General features: G+C 50.9%; 1 protein-coding gene across 1 annotated transcript in view; it reads right to left on the minus strand.

Moving 5' to 3' along the window:
• The window catches only part of BCL9 (BCL9 transcription coactivator), a 60,482-nt gene extending 41,115 nt beyond the window's left edge, over window positions 1-19,367 (minus strand). The window contains exon 1 of the mRNA XM_042788612.1: window positions 19,120-19,367. The gene's annotated coding sequence lies outside the window, so the exon portion shown is untranslated. The remainder of the gene's footprint in view (window positions 1-19,119) is intronic.
• Window positions 19,368-20,467: the final 1,100 nt, after the last annotated feature.

A 20,467-nucleotide genomic window follows, 5' to 3' on the forward strand; every position in this document is an offset into this window, starting at 1 on the left:
ACGGTGTCCCAGCTCTTGGTGGTACAGATGATGTTCAAAACCAAGATTTGATGGCAATGAGGAAGGAGAGAAGGACTGAGCCTTAAGATGGTGGACTCTGAAAGTCACAGATGTGGGGAAGAAAGAAGAGTTGTTCTGAGACCTGATCACTTCCACGTCTTGTTTCCATTAGGACAATGTTTCCCAGGCACTTACTCGAGCCATCCTTAAAAAGCATCTCTCAAAGAAAAGGGTTTATGATCCTGGCAACACGTTCCAAAAAAACATGTCCCCAGCTCCCTGCTGCCATAAGCAAGCACAACTCCAACAATTTCGATAAAGCTGCACTTTCTGTGGCCCTAAGGCTATAACACTACAGTAAGCAAAGCCAGATACCGTAAGCCAGATGCTTTAAGGTCTGAATCCAAGTCTTCAACATCTTACACACATAATCCACCAAAAGATGGCTGAACTGACACCTTCAGCTGGCTGTCACGGAGCTCTTTCACCCACCAGCAGAACACGGATCCCTCATCCTGAGGCAGAGCCATGGCTGGCAGACCTCAGCCTGCTCCTCACAGGCACTCCCCCTTGAGAGAGCAGCGGTACCTCGCTCCTCTGTGCTGTGTCAGCACTCCCGGCCTCCCTGCCGAGCGAGTCCTCTGCCCTCTCCAAAAACAAACCCCACACCCCACTCTAATGGCCACAAGGATGAGTTTGAGCAATAAAATGCTGATACCAAAACCAAATGACCTTACAATTTCAGCTGCTTACCACTCCAGCTTCTTGACTTCCCCATCATAAAGCTTGTTTCCCCTTTACATCTAAAACATCCAAACAAACATCGCTCACTCCAAGCAAGGGGCAGCTCGAGGCTCTTACCAAACTAGGTTTGAGATCCACTGGCACACGCTGAAAGCAGACCCAGGGCTCAGTTAGGTGACAGCGTGCATCCTGGAGTAAGAAGGATGTAAGGCCAGATAGTTGCTCAGGACTGAGTGAACACAGCAAATGAATGGTCTTTCCAGCTTCAGAAGTGGTCCCTGAAGGCTAGCAGTAAGGGACTTTGGCTTGATAATAGAGTCTGGGGAACGCACCGCACACAGATCCAGTAAGTAATGTTGAAAATCCATAGGCAAAGGAAATGTTTTAAAACAGTGGAGGAAAATCTACTTGAAATCAATATCGTGAAGGTCTCTAAAAGGAAACACTCTGCAAAAAAAGGACACATTTGCCACATATAAATCTTTAATGATATCTTTAGTTCTAACAAAGCCTTTTTAAAAATAAAAAAAAAAATAAAACCCCCACAGATACTGTAATACACCTGATAGAGCAATCATCCTCACATGGCAAAGTATGATTTTCACACCTGGTAAACGAAATGACTCTGCTGTATCCCGAGGCCAGGGTTAGGGGCTAAGGTGAGCTGTTAATGGAGGGTTAGAGACCACATAACAGCTCTTCAGGGAGCATCTTTCAGATGCTCTTTTCCTGTACAGTAGCGCACAGTGATCAGAAGGCCCTGGCAGCACATACTAAAGTCACTGTCACCGACAGCGGTTCTAAGTGTGCAGTCGCCAGTTGATAGCTCGGGTTAAGACAGCCAGCCTGCACGCCGGCACTCCTCAGTCTCAGGACACGGCTCGCTCTTGTAAGAACAATCCTGTATTCTTTCATTTCCCTCCTGGCACGCCTTCTGCAGCACACCAGGGCTAACCGCTCACTCTCTTCTCGCAGATGAAGAGTGAAGCTATAGAGCAGAGACAACAAACTTTTTGACTACATACAGCTAGAGCCTCTGAGTCATTAAAAGAAAAGCAGGCAGTGAAAATCAAGGAAAATACTGATCACAGGCCATGCTGGTAGGAACCCGATGGCATTGAGAATCTGCCCTGTATCAGCTCGGGAGACTGCTAGATCCAGGCTGGATGGCTACGCAATTTGCCAATCACTCGGGAACAAGCTGCTGGTAGCCAGCAGGCCCCAGAGGTATGGATATTTACAACAAAATATCCGAGTGGAATCAGCAGGAGGAAGAGGCAAGGAGAAATATGCTACATGCTGTAGCACCAAACAAGACACGTGGCTTAACAAGACTTTAGAATATCTGGCTCCATAAATTAGACTGTGATTCCCAATCCTTTAGCTCCCAGCTCCTGCTGATTTCTGTGGATAAAGGGGATGTTTGTCACTCCCAAGATCAGACACCAGATCGAATGCTTTTCAAGAAGTACACAGATGAGTATGTTCCTAGGGAAGAATGAGCTCGAGCTAAGCCTTCAAATGAGCACAAGGAGAACCTCCTGCCCACAGACAGGAAAGTGGTAACCTCCTTCACTTCCTTTGTGGCTTTAACCTAAACCACAACTCCTCCCTTTGGGTTAGGAGTCTCTTCCACTCATTCAGATGTTTGTTAGCTCGTCTCTCTCTAATACCCAGCATCCATTGCTGCCACATAGGAAAAAAAAGCTCTCTTCTTTTTTTCCTCTCTCTCACACCCCTTTTGCAGTTTCTTTCCTAAACAAGAATGGCTTCAATGCATGGCAAAGCAAGTCTAAACTACAGCTCCTCAGACACGGGCACAGAAATTAGCAATTGCAACATGAGGGAGCAGGGAGAAGGCAGACGTTGGCATACAGGCTACACCAACATTTGGGAATGCTGGCAGTGAGGAGACATTGCTGCCAGCAGGAAGAGTGACGCCAAACCAACTCACAGGGCTTTTCCATGAGTGCGAGCACTCCTTCCCAGCCGGGGGCACAACATCCCTCCTTCTCCCCGAAAGAGCTTCAGAGCATGGACGAGCTGCTGAAAGCAGTGGGCAGAGGGGGGCGAACGCAGGGAAGAGCTGTGCTGCCACACAGGAGGCCCTCTGCCCCTGCATACGGAGGCAAGAAGGACAGGTCCCACCACCCCTAATGTGGGGTGTCAGCTAGGGAGCGGTGCCGCCTCCCCCCCCACTGAAATCCCATCATCTGCAGAATCGAGGTTTAACCGTGCGAGAGACAGTGCCTCCCACCCCAAACCCTCCTGGTCCAGAAGCTTAACCTTATGGTACCCAGGTGATGCTGGGGTTTTTTAGAGAGAGTTGGGCCTTGTGAAAGATTTGAGCAGTAATGCACAGGCATTTATTTTCTACCTTACAACTGCCTATACCCGGTAGGCAGAGAGGTACTGGGGAGGTAACCTCTCCCACTGCTGCCACTGCAACGCACCGGGCAGCCACGCATGGTGTCGCGTGATACAGTCGCTCCCTTGTCGCCCCCCCACTCCCAGGACAGTTTGGGACTATGTAGGGTGAAGGGGAATGCTTTTTATTCCTTCAGGTTTTTCAGAGATTTCAAATCATTGTTCTATATCTGATCAGGGGAAAAAAAAATAGTTTTCAAAACTTTCAAGACTAGAAATTATGACCAAATGAATTAAATGCAACATTTCATTCTAACTTCTTGAAGCACTTCATTTTGACAGCTTCAAAACTTTTCTCCATTTTTTTTCAAGATGGGACATGAAACAGGAATCAACTTTTCCCAAAAATAGCAACAGTTTTGGCAAATCAGCAATTTTCTAAGAAAAATGTATCACTGGAGAAAAATCCTAACAAAACCTAGTTCTATTATTTCCTCCCAGCACCACACAAGAATATGCCTCCGTGGTGTAATTCAGCCTTAAGTTTCATAGCAACTCTGATTCAGACATATTGCACACACAGATATTAGAATATGCCTTTGACATCATGAAAGCAATGCAAAATAGTGTATATACAATATGGCCAAGCAATGCTGCTATGGAAACTCTTGCTCTGAATTCCTGCATATGGGGTGTTTCGATTCTTATCCCTAATATTGCTTCCACAGAATTTTGTATATTTTATTTCCTTGCTCAGGACACTTCCCTCTTTCTGGACTCTCCCACTTGGAAAAGAAAGATGGGTTTGTGGGTGAAGCAGAAGGTGATGCGATCTGCACCGCATTCCTGGTGTTGCCTTCCACACCAGCTCTAGGAGCTACAGCAAGAGAAGTAACTGATTTGTGCCTCAGTTTCTGCAGCTGTAAAATGGAAATAAGCTGACGTTTTACTTCGGGTATGACTCCAATGTGCTTTGAAATCCTTTGTGACAGCCAGAAGATACATGCATCCTTATTCCTATTTGTTACTTTCCGTAGGCGAGGAGTTACTGTCCTCTACAGACCTATGCTGATGATCTCTCTATATTGAAGAACCAAATCAGGAAGTACAGTCGCCCACTCATGTAGCGAACAGATAAGTAATAAAGCAGAGCACTTGCCAACTCCTAAGGAGGTGGTTTCTTAAAAAGACATAGGAAGCTTTGGTGTTTTGAAGCTGACTAATTTCAGAAAGTTCCCGTTTCACTCTTTTTCTTAAACTTCTTCAAAAAATGACTGTTTACCTGCTTTCCTGAAGTGTCTTCTGCTAGGGAGGGACAGATGGGCTAGAATAAAGGTGACAGTGCTGGATGAAAAGAGGACGCTTTATCTGCCCATCTCTGCCATTTGGAAGGAGCTCCTGGTGACCCTGGCGGTACCTTTCGGGTCTCAGCCCCACAAGGAGAGGACGCTGCAGCCAGCAGCAGCCATCTGAAACTCTGCTGAGTGCTCTGGGGTGCAGCGCATCCCGGGACACTGGGACACACAGCACCACCTCCTGCAAAATCTGAGTAGAATGTGCAATCTAATAAGGATCACCCAGCAGCCAAACAAACTCACCCGTGCAATCCAGTGATCGCAAATGCAGATTAAGTTACTTGCATTTGTCTGATGGTGTAATTGCCAGACTGCACATTCAAATGAGTATTTGTTTAACTGTGTGATATACAGATAGAGTTTATGCACTTGAGGCCAAATTCACCCGTGTTGTAATTTCCCTAACTCCAGTAGCAATTACTCAAAGGATTAATTTGGCCCCCAGTGTTTCCTAGTATATGTGATTCATCATTTCTTTCCTATAACAAAGAATAATACGCTGTTTCAATCAGTGGTGATGTCCTGGCCTCCTTGAGGCTGCCGGACTCCCTGTTTAATCAGACATAAAACAAATCACTTGCAGAGGCAGAGGCGTATAAGCATGCTTTAATTACAATATTGTAACACCAATTAGAGATCTATCTAATCGAGGACTCAGTACTTCCTACTCGGGTATTACTCCCATGTTGGGATAATTACTGCTAATTAAGCTTGGAACTAATTAGGCCAAATGATCTCATTTATACTAACATAGATGACTTCTAGGAGTTCACACATACAAAAAAAATCCAAGGGTGATTTTATCATTCCTGAACTCATCACCACTTTGCTTTTGAAATGGACTGTCCCTCCCCCGAAGAATAAGCCCCGTTAAAACTCAAGTCGCAGATCTCAGATGATCTCAGATTTTCCCAGAGTAGAGGAACGCTCTCTGAAGGCCTTTCAGTTGGTTGGCCCAAGTCACCTTCTGGGCTAACAGACACAGTGGATTAACAGAGCTGTGACCCACCACCGCCGGCTTCATTCCACACCCGCTGGCCGCTCCCGCACCGCCACGGTTACAGCTTCAGAGTACACTTGGCGCTACCTGTACTGCCACGATTGCTGCACAGAATAAGGAGGTTTGCTGCAGGGTGCTGTGCAGTGTTATGACTTACAGTAACTTACAAAAAAAAATAATTTCCCAAGCACGCCGATAGCCGTGTGCACTTGTTGCATGATTTGCATCAATGCGGCGCATAATTAGAAACTGCACACCAACGCTGTTTAGTAACAGTGGCTCGACTGTGCTGTATGGGATGGCTGAGGGAGGAGGCTGAGTAGATAACGGAGTTCCTTGCAAAGCCTGTCTGCGTCTAACAAAGTTGGATTTCCACTGCAGTTGGAAAAACAAAGGACAGCCCATGAGGTTTATGGGTTTATGTTGCAGATTCTCTTCCTCTCCCCTAACCCCAAAATTTCTGCACCAGCCCAGCACTGAGATTCTCAGGTAGAAGAGATGCCATTTAGACCCGACCTTGGCTTATGGAAACAGTCGCAGGCAGGCAGTAGGTAGGGTGTTCCCCACCTAATGTTGACATGATTGAACTGGTGGGTGAAAACAAAGCTTAAAAACAAAACCTCGGAGCACTGCATTTTTGTCTGGGTATTTTGGAGACTATGGGTTGCCCAGGATTTCAACAGTTACTTCTCACCCAAAGATGGTCTGCACCAGTAGCATGATTTCCTCTACAGTATTTGCCGGTTTCGCTTTCATGCTGACTGAAAGAAGAATTCCACGTATGAAAATACCAGTCCCACCTCTCAAAGTGACCGGACATCTTTCAAATGCAAGGAAGAACTAGTATCTAAGAACTGGCTGGGAGCACCCATCCTGACACGCATCCGTCTGCGCTACGAACTTGACAAACCTACGCGGCGTTCTGTTCCTGGGTGGTCAGAGCCTCGACACCTCCGCTTAGCCTGGCACGTCTGCTGAAGCTGCAAACTGGCGGGTCTGTGCTATCGTACAGTACTGCAAAGTCAAGAATGGTTTAGTCACGTCCACTGCACAGGCCACTTCTTTCTGTAGATCCCTTCTTCCAACTCCTGCCTCAAATTCAAGCCTCCCAGGATCCACTTCAAGGCGCAGCATGTAGTAAAACCCGCTTTCTCTCTACTTTTGGCCTTCTTTCACCAGCTGCCTTGATTTCTCCTAAAGCTTCCTCCTAAATACTTAATTTTCTTATGCTTTCTTGTACTTCAGGCTGGAATCCTGAAGCCGCTGACCCCAGGAATTCACCACTGCCTCCAGGTCTTCTTCCAGCCTGCCCCTTTATCCTCACAGTGATCACTGTTCCCTGGTGAGTCACATACACCCCGCCTTTCTCCCCTTCAAATGCCTCCTGAACATTCTTCTCTTTTCCAAAGCCTGTCAAAACTGAGCCCAGCAGGATTCCCTACACCAACCTGACCCGGTTACAATACCTCCTGGAACTGATCCCCCAGTTGTCTGTGAAATTTCTGTAGAAGTGCCACTTCTTTATGCAGTACCATTAGCAGAAGATTAATAAATAATGCACAGGAATAACACAATCCCCAATAAACAATGTACTACTTCTCCTATTTTCTTAAGTGAGCAACATGGATCCTAAATCCGATCTCCCCCTCCAGTTGTTACCCAATCCTCATCTCGGCTACCAAACTCTCTCCCTCCCCTGGCAAGCTTGTCATTCTTTTCTTCCCAGTTGCCAAGGCCTTCACAGCTACCTCCTCCAGCCCAAATACACTAGCAAACACGAATGGAAGCATCCATACACATATCAGGTTGCATGCTGAAAATGCACATGCTTCCATGCGCTGCAGTACAGTAGCCCACAGCCTACTGAATCATATTTATTTGGGTATCTGCTGGAACGCCTGCAGGAAGAGGTGATTTGGAGGAGATCTTCTCATGGAAACAAAATCACCGAACCCAAAGTCTGAGCAAGACAGTGGTAGATATATGAACAGGGCAGTGTTCAGCAGAAGCACACATTGGGCCCAGGGGGCCTCTCTGAATGGCATCTTTAGCGTTAAAAGGCAAGAATTCAGTAGCTTTAGATCAGAAGTGCATCCCAGCTGGGCATTAGACTCTAATAAATAAGATGCTTTACACTGACAGAGTGCCAGAAACCTCCTAACATCCTCCCCAAGCTCTGCATACAGGCGTCTCTTCAGCCGACAGTGGTTTGGATGGCAGAAACCAAGCAAACAAGCTCCCTACGTAATAGAGGAGAGAAAGGAAGCAACGTCCTGGTGGAGGAACATCAGGTCACAGCCACTACCGAAAGCACCACGAATGCTCTAATTTGGGACTACAATAAATACTTCAGGACAGGGACTGTCTTTTTCTGGTGTCTGGACCGCACAAAGCACAACGGGTCCCCAGTCCCCTATCAGCACCTCACTATGCAGTGTACAAATATTTACTGTCACCAGTGGCCTGCAAAGAGAGGCCGTCTCAGATGGACCTCCCCAGGGGCACCTGCGGGGGATGATGGAGATTTGAGCCAGTGACGTAAGACCCACAACTGGGGAGCCTACTGTGAGTCACAGCTCAGTATGTCCTCCTTCCAGACAGGTTCCCTCGGTTATTTTCAAACACTCACCGATTTGGGGGTTTTAATAATTTTTTTTCAGAGCAAATCCCATGCTCTGGGATTTATTCTGGGTCCGGTTGGTGGCCAGCCCTGTGTGGCCCTACATGGTCAACACTGTATGTGAAGAGGCTGAAAGTGCAAGGAAGCAGGCACAGGCCAGAAATAATCAAACTCTTGTTCTCCTGGAGCGCTAGCACAGGAAAACACCCAGAGTCCCAGCAGCAAGATGGCAGGAGAGAGGGGACACTGGCACTGTCCCCTCCCATCCTGAATATCTGGGCTGCTACCGGCTGTAATTCCAAAAGGAAAGCAAAGGGGCTGCTGCTTACTGCAAGCAGCTGCCAGGTTCGTATCCTCAACCCTCTCAAGAGCCCTGGCTCAGGCTCTTGTTGCATAAGGGAGGGATGCATCCCTAAGCCTAAGGTTTAGAAACAAGATGTATTTATTTGTTATTATTTTCAGTTATCTGTGTGCAGTAAAGGTCAGAACACTTACCTTCTGGGGTTGGTGCCTGCTCCCACTCATGTGATTCAAAACCAATTGAATGATTTTTTCCATACTTCTCAGACAGAAAAAATCCAGTGGGAATGAAACCTGATACAGGGCATTTTCTAAAGAGGATCTGTGGGAAACGAGGATCCACCGCAGTGGGAGGAAGGGGAGGCCTGTGGGCACTCCTGGGTACCTCCTTCCCAATCCCCATTAGACACAAGAAACATGAATAAAGATGGGTGGGGAGGCCACAGCTTTTTACCTAAATTTTAACCAAAGCTGATCTCAAGCACTGGAGTGGACAGCATCACCTGCATGATACTCCCAGAGCTGCATTGTGGGTGACAAGACCCAAGGACATAGCTGCATGTTCCGTGCCCTGTACACGGGCTGCTCCATAATCTCCCAAGATTAATTTATGCAAAACACAGGAAGACGTGCTTTTTCTCTTTGCAGTGAATGACTTCATTAACCTTTCAGGAGCTTGCTGATAGTGAAGTAGAAGCAATGGGAAAACACTCTTCTCGGGGAAGGGGACTTCTGCCATGCTGCTAACAGCATATACTGGGGAGAGGCCAGAGACACCAGCAAAAGATAGACCATGACCTGGTAATACCCTGCCTTCCCCCTCTGCTCTCCCAAACACCCTCTGGTCTCTGCCCCGCTTTTACAACAGCCCTTCTCCCCTAGCTGCCGACAGCTCATGGAGTGACCAGAGAGACAAGGAAGCCAGATGGGAAGGCAAACAAGGCAGAGGAACACAATTTTGGAAAGAGTCTGGTGAGAGACCTAGCCCAGAGGCAGAGCGGGAGGGAAAGAGCAGGTAAAACAGGTGAAGCAGGTATGGAGAGGGAGAGAAGTGGCTGTGGGAAAAATGGGAAAAGGTCTATGGCACCTTGCATGGAGCGCGAGGGGTACCACCTCGGCAGGTAAGGAAGAGTCAGTCTGTTGCAGAGACAGAAGGGAGAAATCAGGAACTGTCTGGTTAGGAGAGCTGAGGCTCGTGACTTTTATGAGCCTGTGACTGAGTCATGCCTGGCAGGGGCAAATGTGGTGCTACTCAGAAACAGAGCTAAACTCTTCTGGAGGCCAGAAAGTCACCATGCCCTGTCCTGTAGGACACTGGCTGAACTTCAACGCACAGCCATCTGCGTGACCTCTCTGTGCCTTGCCGTCAGCAACACCTGATGAGCGCTGATTTGGCCAGCTCTCCCACCAGCCTAGCGGCAGCCACCTCTCCCTGCCCTGGGGAAAGGACTCTTCCACGCCACATGTCCCCGTTGTAGGAGGCAAAACAGAGTCCATGAAGTGATATCCAAAAAAACCATCACCTTTCAACTATTGCTGCTGGCCAGGATCCCTGCAGCCAAAATCCTGTCCCTGCAGGGAGGTGGTTAAATAGGCTGCATCCACTCTGGCTGACTTGGAGGAAACTCTATCCCACATCAGATAGTGGGATGGCCTTTTCGTGGGATCAGGTGGCTCTCTCAGGCAGATGGGAGAGGGGTTGTCCCTAACGCAGTGACCCTGCTGCCCCTGTCCCATCCAAAGAGCAGCTCTCGTCCCCTGCTAAGCACAGGTCTCCCAGGAACCAAGCGCAGCAATCCTGACCCACTGGGCACTGGCTCGCTGGCTCAATGCAACTCTCCAACAAGATGCGGAGGCCTCCCCAGATATCTGGGGCCAGTCCTCTCCCCCTTCCATCACGGCTTACCCTGGCAGAGCATGGGACCCTGAACTCAGCCAGGAGCAACGCAGGGGAACAGTCACCCTCCTCTTGACAACCACAGATGTCTCCAAGCAGCCAGGCAGAACAAAACCCACATTTTCAGGGCAGAGTGTCTAGAGCCAGGGGGAAGCTGGGTGAATGGGAGTAGGACAACGGGCCAGGGCCAGGACCAGAACAAGTCATGAGGCCGTGTCCATGGAGGTGAGGTGTGACACCAGGAGACAAAATTTGAGACTACAGACTTCACCAGGCCCCCCGCCATAAATAGAGTACTCGGACGTTGAAGCGACAACCGTGCGACAGCTCAGAACAAAACCCAAGGCAGCCCCATCCCAAGGCAGCAGCAGGCAAGCAGAGGGAACCTCACCTTGCTCCCTGCAGGCCCCGGCCGGCGGCGGGGGGCTGGCCGGCCGATGCCACCCCCTGCCCTTCTCACTCGGGCCCTGGCCAGCCAGCCCCGCCGGCACCCCCTGTGCAGCCAGGCCGCAGGGACACGCAGCCGGGGACAACAAAAGGGGTCTGCAGCAGAGAGCCACGTAAGGGAGGAATTTTGGGGAGAAACTGGAGAGAGGCGATAGGAAGTGTGCGGTGCATGAATAGTGGGGGAGGGTAGAAGATACAGGGTGAGAGAAGAAAATGACATGAACAGAAGGAAGGGAGCTGCAAATAGAAGGGGATGTGGAAACAGCAGAGAGAGACAGATTGCGAGAGCGGTGGAAGTAGAGGAGACCTAGAGGGACAGAATATAATAAGAACTCTCAAAATGAGAGGAGAGGAGAGAAAGGAGAGGAGAAGAGAGGGAGAGGAGATGGATTTATGGTCTCCCGGAGAAGGAAGTCGAAAACTCTGCATGTTTTTCTCCTTAGCTTTCAAAGGTTTTGTGGAAGCAGAGTGAAGAGTTGTCATCCTCATTTTAAGAAGGGAGGAACTAAGGCGCAGAGACTGAGAAAGGCAGTGAATGAGTGAGATGGTAGAAAGGAGCTTAGCTCCCTACTTAGACTCTTCTGTCAAAGACAGAGGTGTAGAACAGTCTTGATTTCCTTCTCATGAGCACACCGGAGAGAGCTCACTACTCAAAAGATGGTAGAAAGAGGGCCTGCTAGAAGAACAAGAGATAACCCAAAGTACCATAGGAAAAAGAGCGGGACCTGCTCTTTTTCGCCAGCACCAAAGTCTCTGGAGATACAGATTTAAACGTGTACAGAGTAAATTAACCTAGAACGCACCAAAACAAGCACTGTCTGAGTGCTTAAGTGAAGAATTACCCACAGGCAGAAGACAATGCAGTGTGGGTGCAGGTACGTGCCAACCCTACCAGCTTACAGCCAGCTGCAAGGAAAACCTAAGAGGGGTGTGCGAGAGGCTGTGCTCCCGGGGGCTCTGCTCCCGCAGCACTCACTAACACCTTTCATTTGCAGCTTTTTATTTTTTAGGTGTCTAATATTTATCCAGTTTAGTTTGTACCACCTTTATGTTTCAACTGCCACTCCAGAAAAGTCTTTTTGTGCGTACAAACACCAAGCCCCCCCAATGCCACGTACGCCCAAGCCAAATATAGTTTGTAAGAGCCCTGAATAAACCAAATACGTGGTGCCTGCTTGCACTCCCGTACACACATGGGCAAACAGAGCTTCCCAGTTACTCACTGCACACAGGAACCCAAAAAATCCAGTATTTTCCTAACCTCAGACAACACTACTTTATGGCTTGCTAGTGCAGTAATTGTCTAGGATTCCCTCATCAATGAGTGACGAAGGCCTCTCTGCTATAAACTGATGTTAATGGCAGGTTGTGTACCTTGTTTGTTTATTGCCGAGGAGGAATGTTTGTCGTGGCTGTCAAGTTTATAAAAATATTTCCATGACTTCAGACAGCTTGGCATTTTTACATGCAGCTGAGAGAGTGGGTGAACATACAGATGAAAAATTGAAGAAACATTATTAAGGGAGGAAAGAGAATATCTCCTAGCACCACCAAGACAGCTTAGAAAGGCCAGGGAGGTCAGACACATTTCTGAATAAAACGCATTTTTTTTTTTCCCCCGAGGGTTTCTGAAGAGCTGGCAATAATTAAACATTACAACACCTTTCTGGAGTAGATAAATCAGCTGAGGCTATCCGGGGTTAAAGGACTTGCTGGTGATCACACACAGCAAGTCAGTGGCAGAGGAGAGAATTAAACCCAACAGGCTTAGCTTCCATTACCCAAGTCTTACACACCTGGCTGACATCCAGATCAAAGGACAGGAGCTGTGCCGACAGTGGACCTGACTGTCGAGCACAGGTCCTCCAAGACAGTATCGCAATCGGGCAAAAAGCTGAGCGGCAGGCATCCACCCTAACTTAAAGATGGTAATTGTGAAAACAAGTGACAGAAGGCTGGGAAGCAGTGCCTAGTTACGAACCATGGTGCCAAGTGGATTAAATATACATCAATAGATTCAATTACAAAGAGCAGCATGCAAAATGGAAGGGACTGCAGTCAAGGACCCGGGATGGCAAGAAATAACCCCAAAATATAATCATGGTTTTCAGTAGGAAAAAATCTGTGCTCCTAGACCTCATGGAGAAGGTGCAGCCCTCAGTCTCCAGGGGGACTGTCCCAGGCCACCCCAGGCAGTGAGCAGGCAGTGACACCCAAGCCCCAAGGGCTACCGAGAAGCCCGTGGGACTCAGGTTCAGTGGGCTGAGGAGAGATCCATATCACCTAATGCGGAGCAGCCCTTTGTTATCGCTGTCACCAGAGAAGCCGGAGAGTGAAGTGGCAGGAGAAAGTGAGCTATTCCCCCGACACCCCGCCTCCCCAGGGCAGGGCTGAGACTCATGGCTGAGTGAGGAGGAGGAAACCTGTTCTGCAATTCGGGGGGGTTGGGGGGGGGGGTGGTGGTGGTGGTGGTGGTGTCCTGCATTGCCCTGGGCTGGAATATCCAAAGACACCCTCACCGGTGTCGAAATTCAGCCCTGCATCCATCTGTGCCCGGTTGCACATTCTGTTTCGGGTGGCCCTGAAAGGACCGGATTTGGCAGAAGGCAAGGCCAGATCCTGACACCACTGACCAACTCAATGGTTCACTGCTCCTCATCTGTAGTGAGAAGAGAAGCTCACCTCTTCGCTCTCCTTCCTCACCCATGCATTTCCCCGGGATTTCAAAGAGTTATGAAATTATCATTGCAACCCCCCACCCAACTTCATTCTGTGCTTAGGAGGACACGTGCCCCCATCACTAGTAACGATTTAATTTCCTGCTTCTTCTTTGAGCAAAAATAGCAAGGATAATCATTCAGCACTCCATGCACACAGCTGCCACCTGAAAAATGCAGGTGAACACAGTTAAATGGAAAGGCAGGTACCACCTCAGACCATTTTTTGTACCTGGAGAACTAGACCAGCAGTATTTTGCATGCAAGATTACAGGTCTGTGTGTAGTTGCATTTTCACATTCCATTACTGCAATTGCACATGGCCAGTTACGTGCCTTAGCAGCAGCTTACAAAAGCAATTGCTGCTAAACATACAAAATCCAGCCCCCAGATGCACACGCGCAAGACTGAAAAACTGGTCCTTATTTTTCTGCTACAGAAAAAACATGTATTTGCTAGCTGCCCGCCCCCTGCGCAAACACCACACCAGCATATCTCCTTGCACTTGTATTTGTATGTTGATCCACATAGTCACTCAAGCCTTGCAATAACCTAAAATGTATACAGCATTTTGCAATTAGAAGCGTCCCAAAAATGCAAAAAGGCCCCAGTTTTTGCATAAAAAATTCTTCTCCCAGCAAGCGACTGTAACCACCTCTCCAGCGAGAATGTACTGTCTGTTTAAGGCTCCAAAGAAACACAGCGCTAACCCTTTAAGACAGTAAGAGATGAATACTTTTTTTCATTTAAACTATAGGGGAGTTTTACCTAGATAGACTGCAATTTCCTGAGCTCGAGCCTGGCAAAGTGCCCAGGGCTAAGACCACCCCCGCCCCCCCCCCCTTCTTTTGGCAAAAATTACCATGGCGTCTTTAATAGTCAGAACTAGGTTTTAGGGTTTTGTTTTCACAAAAGATGCCGAGACAAAACTCAGTTATACTGCAGAATTTCCTCCAAGAACTAAAGTGATGCGCGACGTCCCAAGCGAACTATCCCCAAACACCCTACCGAGGGATGGTTCAGTACTGAGTCAGAGGGAAGCGGACTGAATCACAAATAGCTATTCCTGCAAACTGCTCTCCCCCACCCCAAGTTTACAATCCGAGCAGTGACCAGGTTGCGGTTAGCTTGGGAAAGCTGGTGAGATCACAGTCTGGGGAGATACAGCCTCAGACAGCCTCAAGTTTTTGTTAATCGGCTCCTTGTTTTGCGTGGAGACACGGACAGCAGTTGTTATACCAGGTTTACCATATGTTTGTAATATTGTTGTTATGGGAATACATGTACAGTCCATGTCACTGGCAAGTTGCGCTGTTTTCTGCTGGAAGGACAAAACAGAATTCACTGTCCAACAGAGCGCCGAGTGTGCGCATACTTCTAGCAAAATTTATCATAGCATGAGTCACGCTCGGTGCAAAACCGCACGCTTTGTTCGTGCGATGGTGCGCGAGCCCGCCGTAGTGTCTGCACAGAAGCACGCGGCACTTCACAGCAGTTCGGTGTGCTGCTCCTTCCTGGGAGGCGGGCAAGCATCACCCCCATTTTACGGATTTTTCAGGAGGAAAATCGACCTGAGCTTTAAAGCAATTTGCCTAAGGCTGCCTGTCAAATCAGTGTCAGGAACTCAAGTTCTGCAAGACCACCGTGTCCGAGACCTCCCTGTCCAGGACCACCATTTCTCAAATGGGACAAGCGACGGATAAAGCAGGGGTGATGTTAACTCCAACAGTTAAGTACATAACTTTGCATCACTGAGCAAATAAATTTGCTTCCCCATGTGTCCCAAAAAGGGCAGTGGGTTTGCTTATAGGACACAGGAATAATGTGTTTGTGTGTACGAGACTGTTACCAAAACTACAATGCCCAAGATGCCCGCACCCTTAGGTGTAGGGCAGGGAGCATCTCCAGTGGGGGCACGCATCTCCAGTGGGTAGGAGCAATGTCGGTGGCTCGAGTGCCTCTGCCACGCAGGAGCAGCACCGAATAACTGCTGAGGAGAAATCCTCTTGTCTGACAGCCCTCATCACCACAAAATCCAGGCTGAAGGAGTGAAATAGATTTTATTTACTGCCAGCCCCACTGACTCCTGAGCTGCTGCTGAAAATCTCGGAGGCAAGAGCAGCTGACTGGGGCAAAGCACAACCAGTTCAAAGGAAAACCGATTTACCCATTTAGTCTCCTTCTAGACATCAGCAAACAGCATAAGAAATGGCCAACTCCCCTCCCCGCCTCCCCCCCCCTCCCCGGGCCCTGACACGTTGCCATTTTCTGTCCCCGTCTCCATGCAGCTAGTCACATCCCATGCCGTAGTTGAGGAGCGGCGTGCAGGGTTTAATTGTGCACGCGCTCTCCGGGGAAGGGCGGCATGGGATGCAACCGACTGTCCACAAAGGAGCGGAGGCAGGAGGCCAAGGCTGGTTACTGGCCTCCAGTCATACTCGCTGATCGGCGCGTCGAGGATTTTAAAGCGCGTAGCTGATCAGATCAGCAGCTTGTCCTAGAAGGAGAAAAGTGACATAAAATATGCACAAGCCTTCCTTCTGTCCTGACAGCAGGTTGAGTTTTCAGATGATGTGGAAACAGCAGCCTGCTCTCCTCCCCCCAACATGGTCTCCTCTCGCGCCTTTGCTGCAGTGCTGCCGTCTTGTTCCCGACTCCGGAGACTCCGCTCCCTCCCCAGCCCTCATGCCGAGGCTCAGGCTCTGGCCAGGGGGCTCCACGCCACTGTTTTTATGCCCGCTCAGCCCTTGGCCTTTCTTCTCAGCATGCCAAGCGGGGGCTCATTAGTGTTCCCTGTTGTTAAGCTTTTGTGGCTCAAGCCTGTCCAGCACCAAGCTGGAACAGAAAGGGCATCAAATCCCCATCCAGTGGGGGTGCAAAACTTCCCCACGCTGCCAGCCCGGCTGGAATTCAAACAGGTGATCCCGGAGAGGGAAGGTGGAGCACGCACGCATGTGATCTGCGTGTGCGGGAGCAGCGTGCGAGCTCTGCCTGCAAGCAGGCGCCACTTCAGCTTCTTCCCAAAGGGAGCGACTTCGAGGATGTTCGACCCGAGATCAGCCCTCTGCATGTGTATGTGCATAACATTTTTATGGCGTCGCTTGTGCGTGCGATGTCTGTGGTATGTGCCTGCTCTGTCACGGGAACGCTGCCGTGAACAGAAAAGCTAAAACACGGAACGTACTGGTTTTAAGCCTTTGCCACCTCACATCGTAATTTGTGCCATTGCAAAGTTGGCTGTCAAATACTACCGCTACCAGGCTAATAGAATAAGCTGAGGAAAACACAAGAATTGGGCCGTGTCTGTGCAGTAACCATGCTTGCAAGACGTGCACGTTGCCCCTCAGGAGGAAGAATGTGCTACACAAGCCGGTGTGTTTGCATGAACTTGCTGTTTCCGTGCATGTGGAGGGGCTGGGTGCGCAGAGGCATTCAGGATAAAGCTTTATTTCATCCCCGTACATATTTTCACAAGGGATGGTTATTTTGTCCTTGCTGTTGCCAGATTCCAACATAATTAACAGAAATTTACAAAAGACATTTTAACAGAAGATCCCCCTACCAGAGAAACCATCTATGGAAAAGGCAAGCCACATGCTCTCTCCCCATCCCCTCAGCTGCAATCCTTGCCCAAGTCGCCACCACCCCTTGAGCTGGCTACAAAGATCTCTTCCCCCTACTAACTGCCACAAACTCTGCCGAGTCAGAAAACTCAACCTCCGTTTTCTTCCCTGCCAAAAAGTCCTGCTCCATCACACTCAGCTTAGCTACGCTCCACCCTTGCTCGTGTCCTGATTCAGTTCAAAATTCCCCCTTTTTAAAGCCCTCCAAGGAGATGGTCCAAGGTCTTCCTCGGACATCCTTCCTCCCTGCTTGCCCATCTGTCTACATCCTCCCTCCACAGGTTTTCCACCCGGCATCAGAACCGTAGGTGCTGGAGCCGCCGCCTCCTCCCCAGGTCCAGCTGCCTGGAACAGGCATTTTTTCTCCCTACCTCGCTGCCTGACAAGTCTCCTCTCAAACATGATCTGATACTTCTCCCCCTCCTGTGACGATAAACCTCAGAGTCTTTCTCCCTGCTTCTCACATACCTCCATCACTGGACTCTCTGACTGTAAAGCGTACGGGATAAAGGCATTGTGGAAAACCTTACAGCAAATCATGGGGTTTTGCTTTGATTCTTTTTCTGATTATTTATTTTTTTTTTGAAGGGAGGTAACAAGTCAAAGGGAAGCTGGCTGGGATTTCTGCCGTACATTTTTTTTGCAGCAGCAAGATCCTCCATCTTCCTTGCTGGATTGAATAGGGTCTCAGGACAATTTAGACTCCCTCCCCCATCTCCCATTCCTGCTCATATTCCTCAACACATGATGCTCTCCTCCCAGCCCTGACTGGGAAAGCACATATCCTCACTCTCTCCCCCTCTTTCGGCTCCAGCCTTGCATAGGTTGTGTCAGGACATTAGGATGACGAACATTTGTGCAGCTCAGATTCTCTTGTAGGTTATTTTTTAACAAAGCAACTAGAATCAATAAAACTTAGATGATGGCAGATGACAAACTTAAAAGACCTCGTGAGGATGCACCTAGCGTACTGGGAGGCTTTCTGCGTCTCACGCCAAAAGGAAAAAATAACCCTCCAATTTTAACCAAACCCAGTGCCGATGCTGTAATGAGGCCGGGCGTGAGGATCAGGGTTTCTCTCCCCTCTGCCTTTATTTCTTTTTTTTTTTTTGCTCTTGCATATTCTCACCTCACCAACAGTAGGTTAACAGCCACAAAACCTCCAGCAAGCAAGCCAAGCAAGCAGGCTCCACATTGCTGCTCTCACGCCGAGCTAGATATTTACTTGCTGATAAACGGCAACTGTAAATACATCTCATTTAATCTCCTAACATCCAGGAAGGAGAAAAAAAAAAAAAAAAAACAAAAAACCAAAAACCAAACAACTAAACACCTCCCATCCCCGCGGCAGACTTCCCGGGTCTGCCCGGCTCCAGAGGCAGAGGGATGGAGGAGTGACAAAAGACCCCGGCTTTCCATCCTCCCCCGGGCCGCCCGTCGCCCCCGCGGGGCTTCACCCCGGCGCAGGGCAGCGGGCGGGGCCCGGCTATCCCCCACCACCACCCCCAAAAAAATTTAAAAAAAAAAAAAAAAAAAAAAAAAAGCCGCCGGGCCGGGAGCCAACAGGTGGAAGGCGCTTTTTGTCCCTTCCGCGCTCGGTCCCGGCTCTCCCCCCCACCTCGGCGCTGTTCCCGGGATCCCCCCCCCCCCGCCCCGGGGCCGCCGCCGCTGTGGGGGGGGGCGGTGGGGAAACTGAGGCACGGCGCGGCGGGGACGGCCGCCGACCGAACCGCGGCAAAACTTTCCGCCGGGGGATCCGGGCAGTGACTGCGGCACACGCAGCCCCGCGCTCCCGCTCCCGCTCCCGCTCCCGCTCCCGCTCCCGCTCCCGCTCCCGCTCCCGCTCCCGCTCCCGCTCCCGCTCCCGCTCCCACACACGCCGGCGCGCACACGCCGCCCCCCGCCGCCGGCAGCCGGGCCGCGCCGCGCCGGGGGAGCCGGCGGCGGGGAGGCGGCCCCGGGGGCGGCGGCGCCAGCCATCGGCCCCCCCCGCCGGCAGCCCTGGGGCGGCGGGGCCGAGCCGGGGCGGGCGGCGGGGCCGGCGCTTACCTGCCTCAGGCGGCGAAGGCGCGGAGCGGCATGCCGGGGGGCGGCGGCGGGGAGCGGAGCGGGGAGGCAGCCGGCGGCGCGGCCTGCGCTCGCCGGGCGCTAGGGCAGCATCAAGGCAACTTAGGGGGAACCCTTGCGGGGCCTATTGTCTGCGCGGGGCGGCGGGGCGGCGGGGCGGCCTCCCCCCGCGGGCGCCGCGGCGCTTGGTACGGCCCAGGCATTCATGCCAAGCGGCTTTCACACATGGAGGTTTGTCTCCAGCGGCTGCTGACAAGCCACAAACAAGACGTCCCCCTCCCTCCCTCCCTCCCTCCTCCCTCCTCCTCCTCCTCCTTCTCCTCCTCCTCCGCCGGCCTCCTCCATGCGAACTCCCAACTCCGGTGACAGGCGGGCGGGCCGGGCCTCGCCGCCGCCTCCTCTCGCACCCGGCGGGGCGCGGGGGCCGGGAGGAGGCTGCCCGCCGCCTCCCCGGCAAAATGGCAGGCGCCGGCCCCGAGGGTGCCGGCTTTGCAGCCTCCCCCGGCCCGCACGCCGGCCTCCGGCGGGAGAGCGGGCGGTAAAACCCGCGAAGTGAACACCGCGGGTCCGCCCTCGCGAACGGCGCCTTCCAGCACTCCGGCTCCTCGAGGGTCGCGCCTCGACCGAGGAGCCGGCGGAGAATTCTCCCCGGTTCCCGCGAGGCCGCGCAGATAACGGCGCGGGCCGAGCGGTGTCGGCCCGGCCGCGGGGGCCGGGGGTCTGGGGTTCACCCCACAGCGCCCAGCCCGCCTCGCGGCAGCGGGGCGGCGGGAGGCAGGGGAGAAGGGTGAGGAGAGGAATCGCGAAAAACGAGCCCTCCCGAAAATTCTAGCAGCCCATGGCGCCATGAGCTCGGAGGCCTAGTGCTCCAGGGGGCAAGCCTGGCAGTCGCCCCGCACGGCGAGCTCCAGCAACCCAAGACACCCAGAAAGGGTCTCGCCCAACAGCCGGGCCGTGTTCAGTTCAGGCTGGCAGGGATGTTTTTAGCAAAGCTTTTTCGGTGAGTTCAGCTAAGAGGTTTTTTGCTCTCTCTGTCCAGCAAGAGCTAAACCAAAACATAGCCGACGTGAATGATTAAACTCGGTTGCTGCCTTACGCATGGGTTCAGCAGGGTTCAGTCAGCCCAGAAAGCAAACCACATGACCGACTGTCACACGTTTCATAACAAAACCACAAAACTCAGTCTCAAAAAACACATCCCTGTCCAGGGACAACGAAAGTTTTCTCCTGTGAGCCTCCGCGGAAAAGGTTTGCAAAGCCCAGAAGAGTGTTGCACAAGCATCACCTGGTTTCATTTAATAAAAATAATTATCATAGTAATCACCACTTG

The sequence above is a fragment of the Tyto alba genome, unplaced genomic scaffold (assembly GCF_018691265.1).
Source record: "Tyto alba isolate M040663 unplaced genomic scaffold, T.alba_DEE_v4.0 Super-Scaffold_14, whole genome shotgun sequence".
NCBI classification, from domain to species: Eukaryota; Metazoa; Chordata; class Aves; order Strigiformes; family Tytonidae; genus Tyto; species Tyto alba.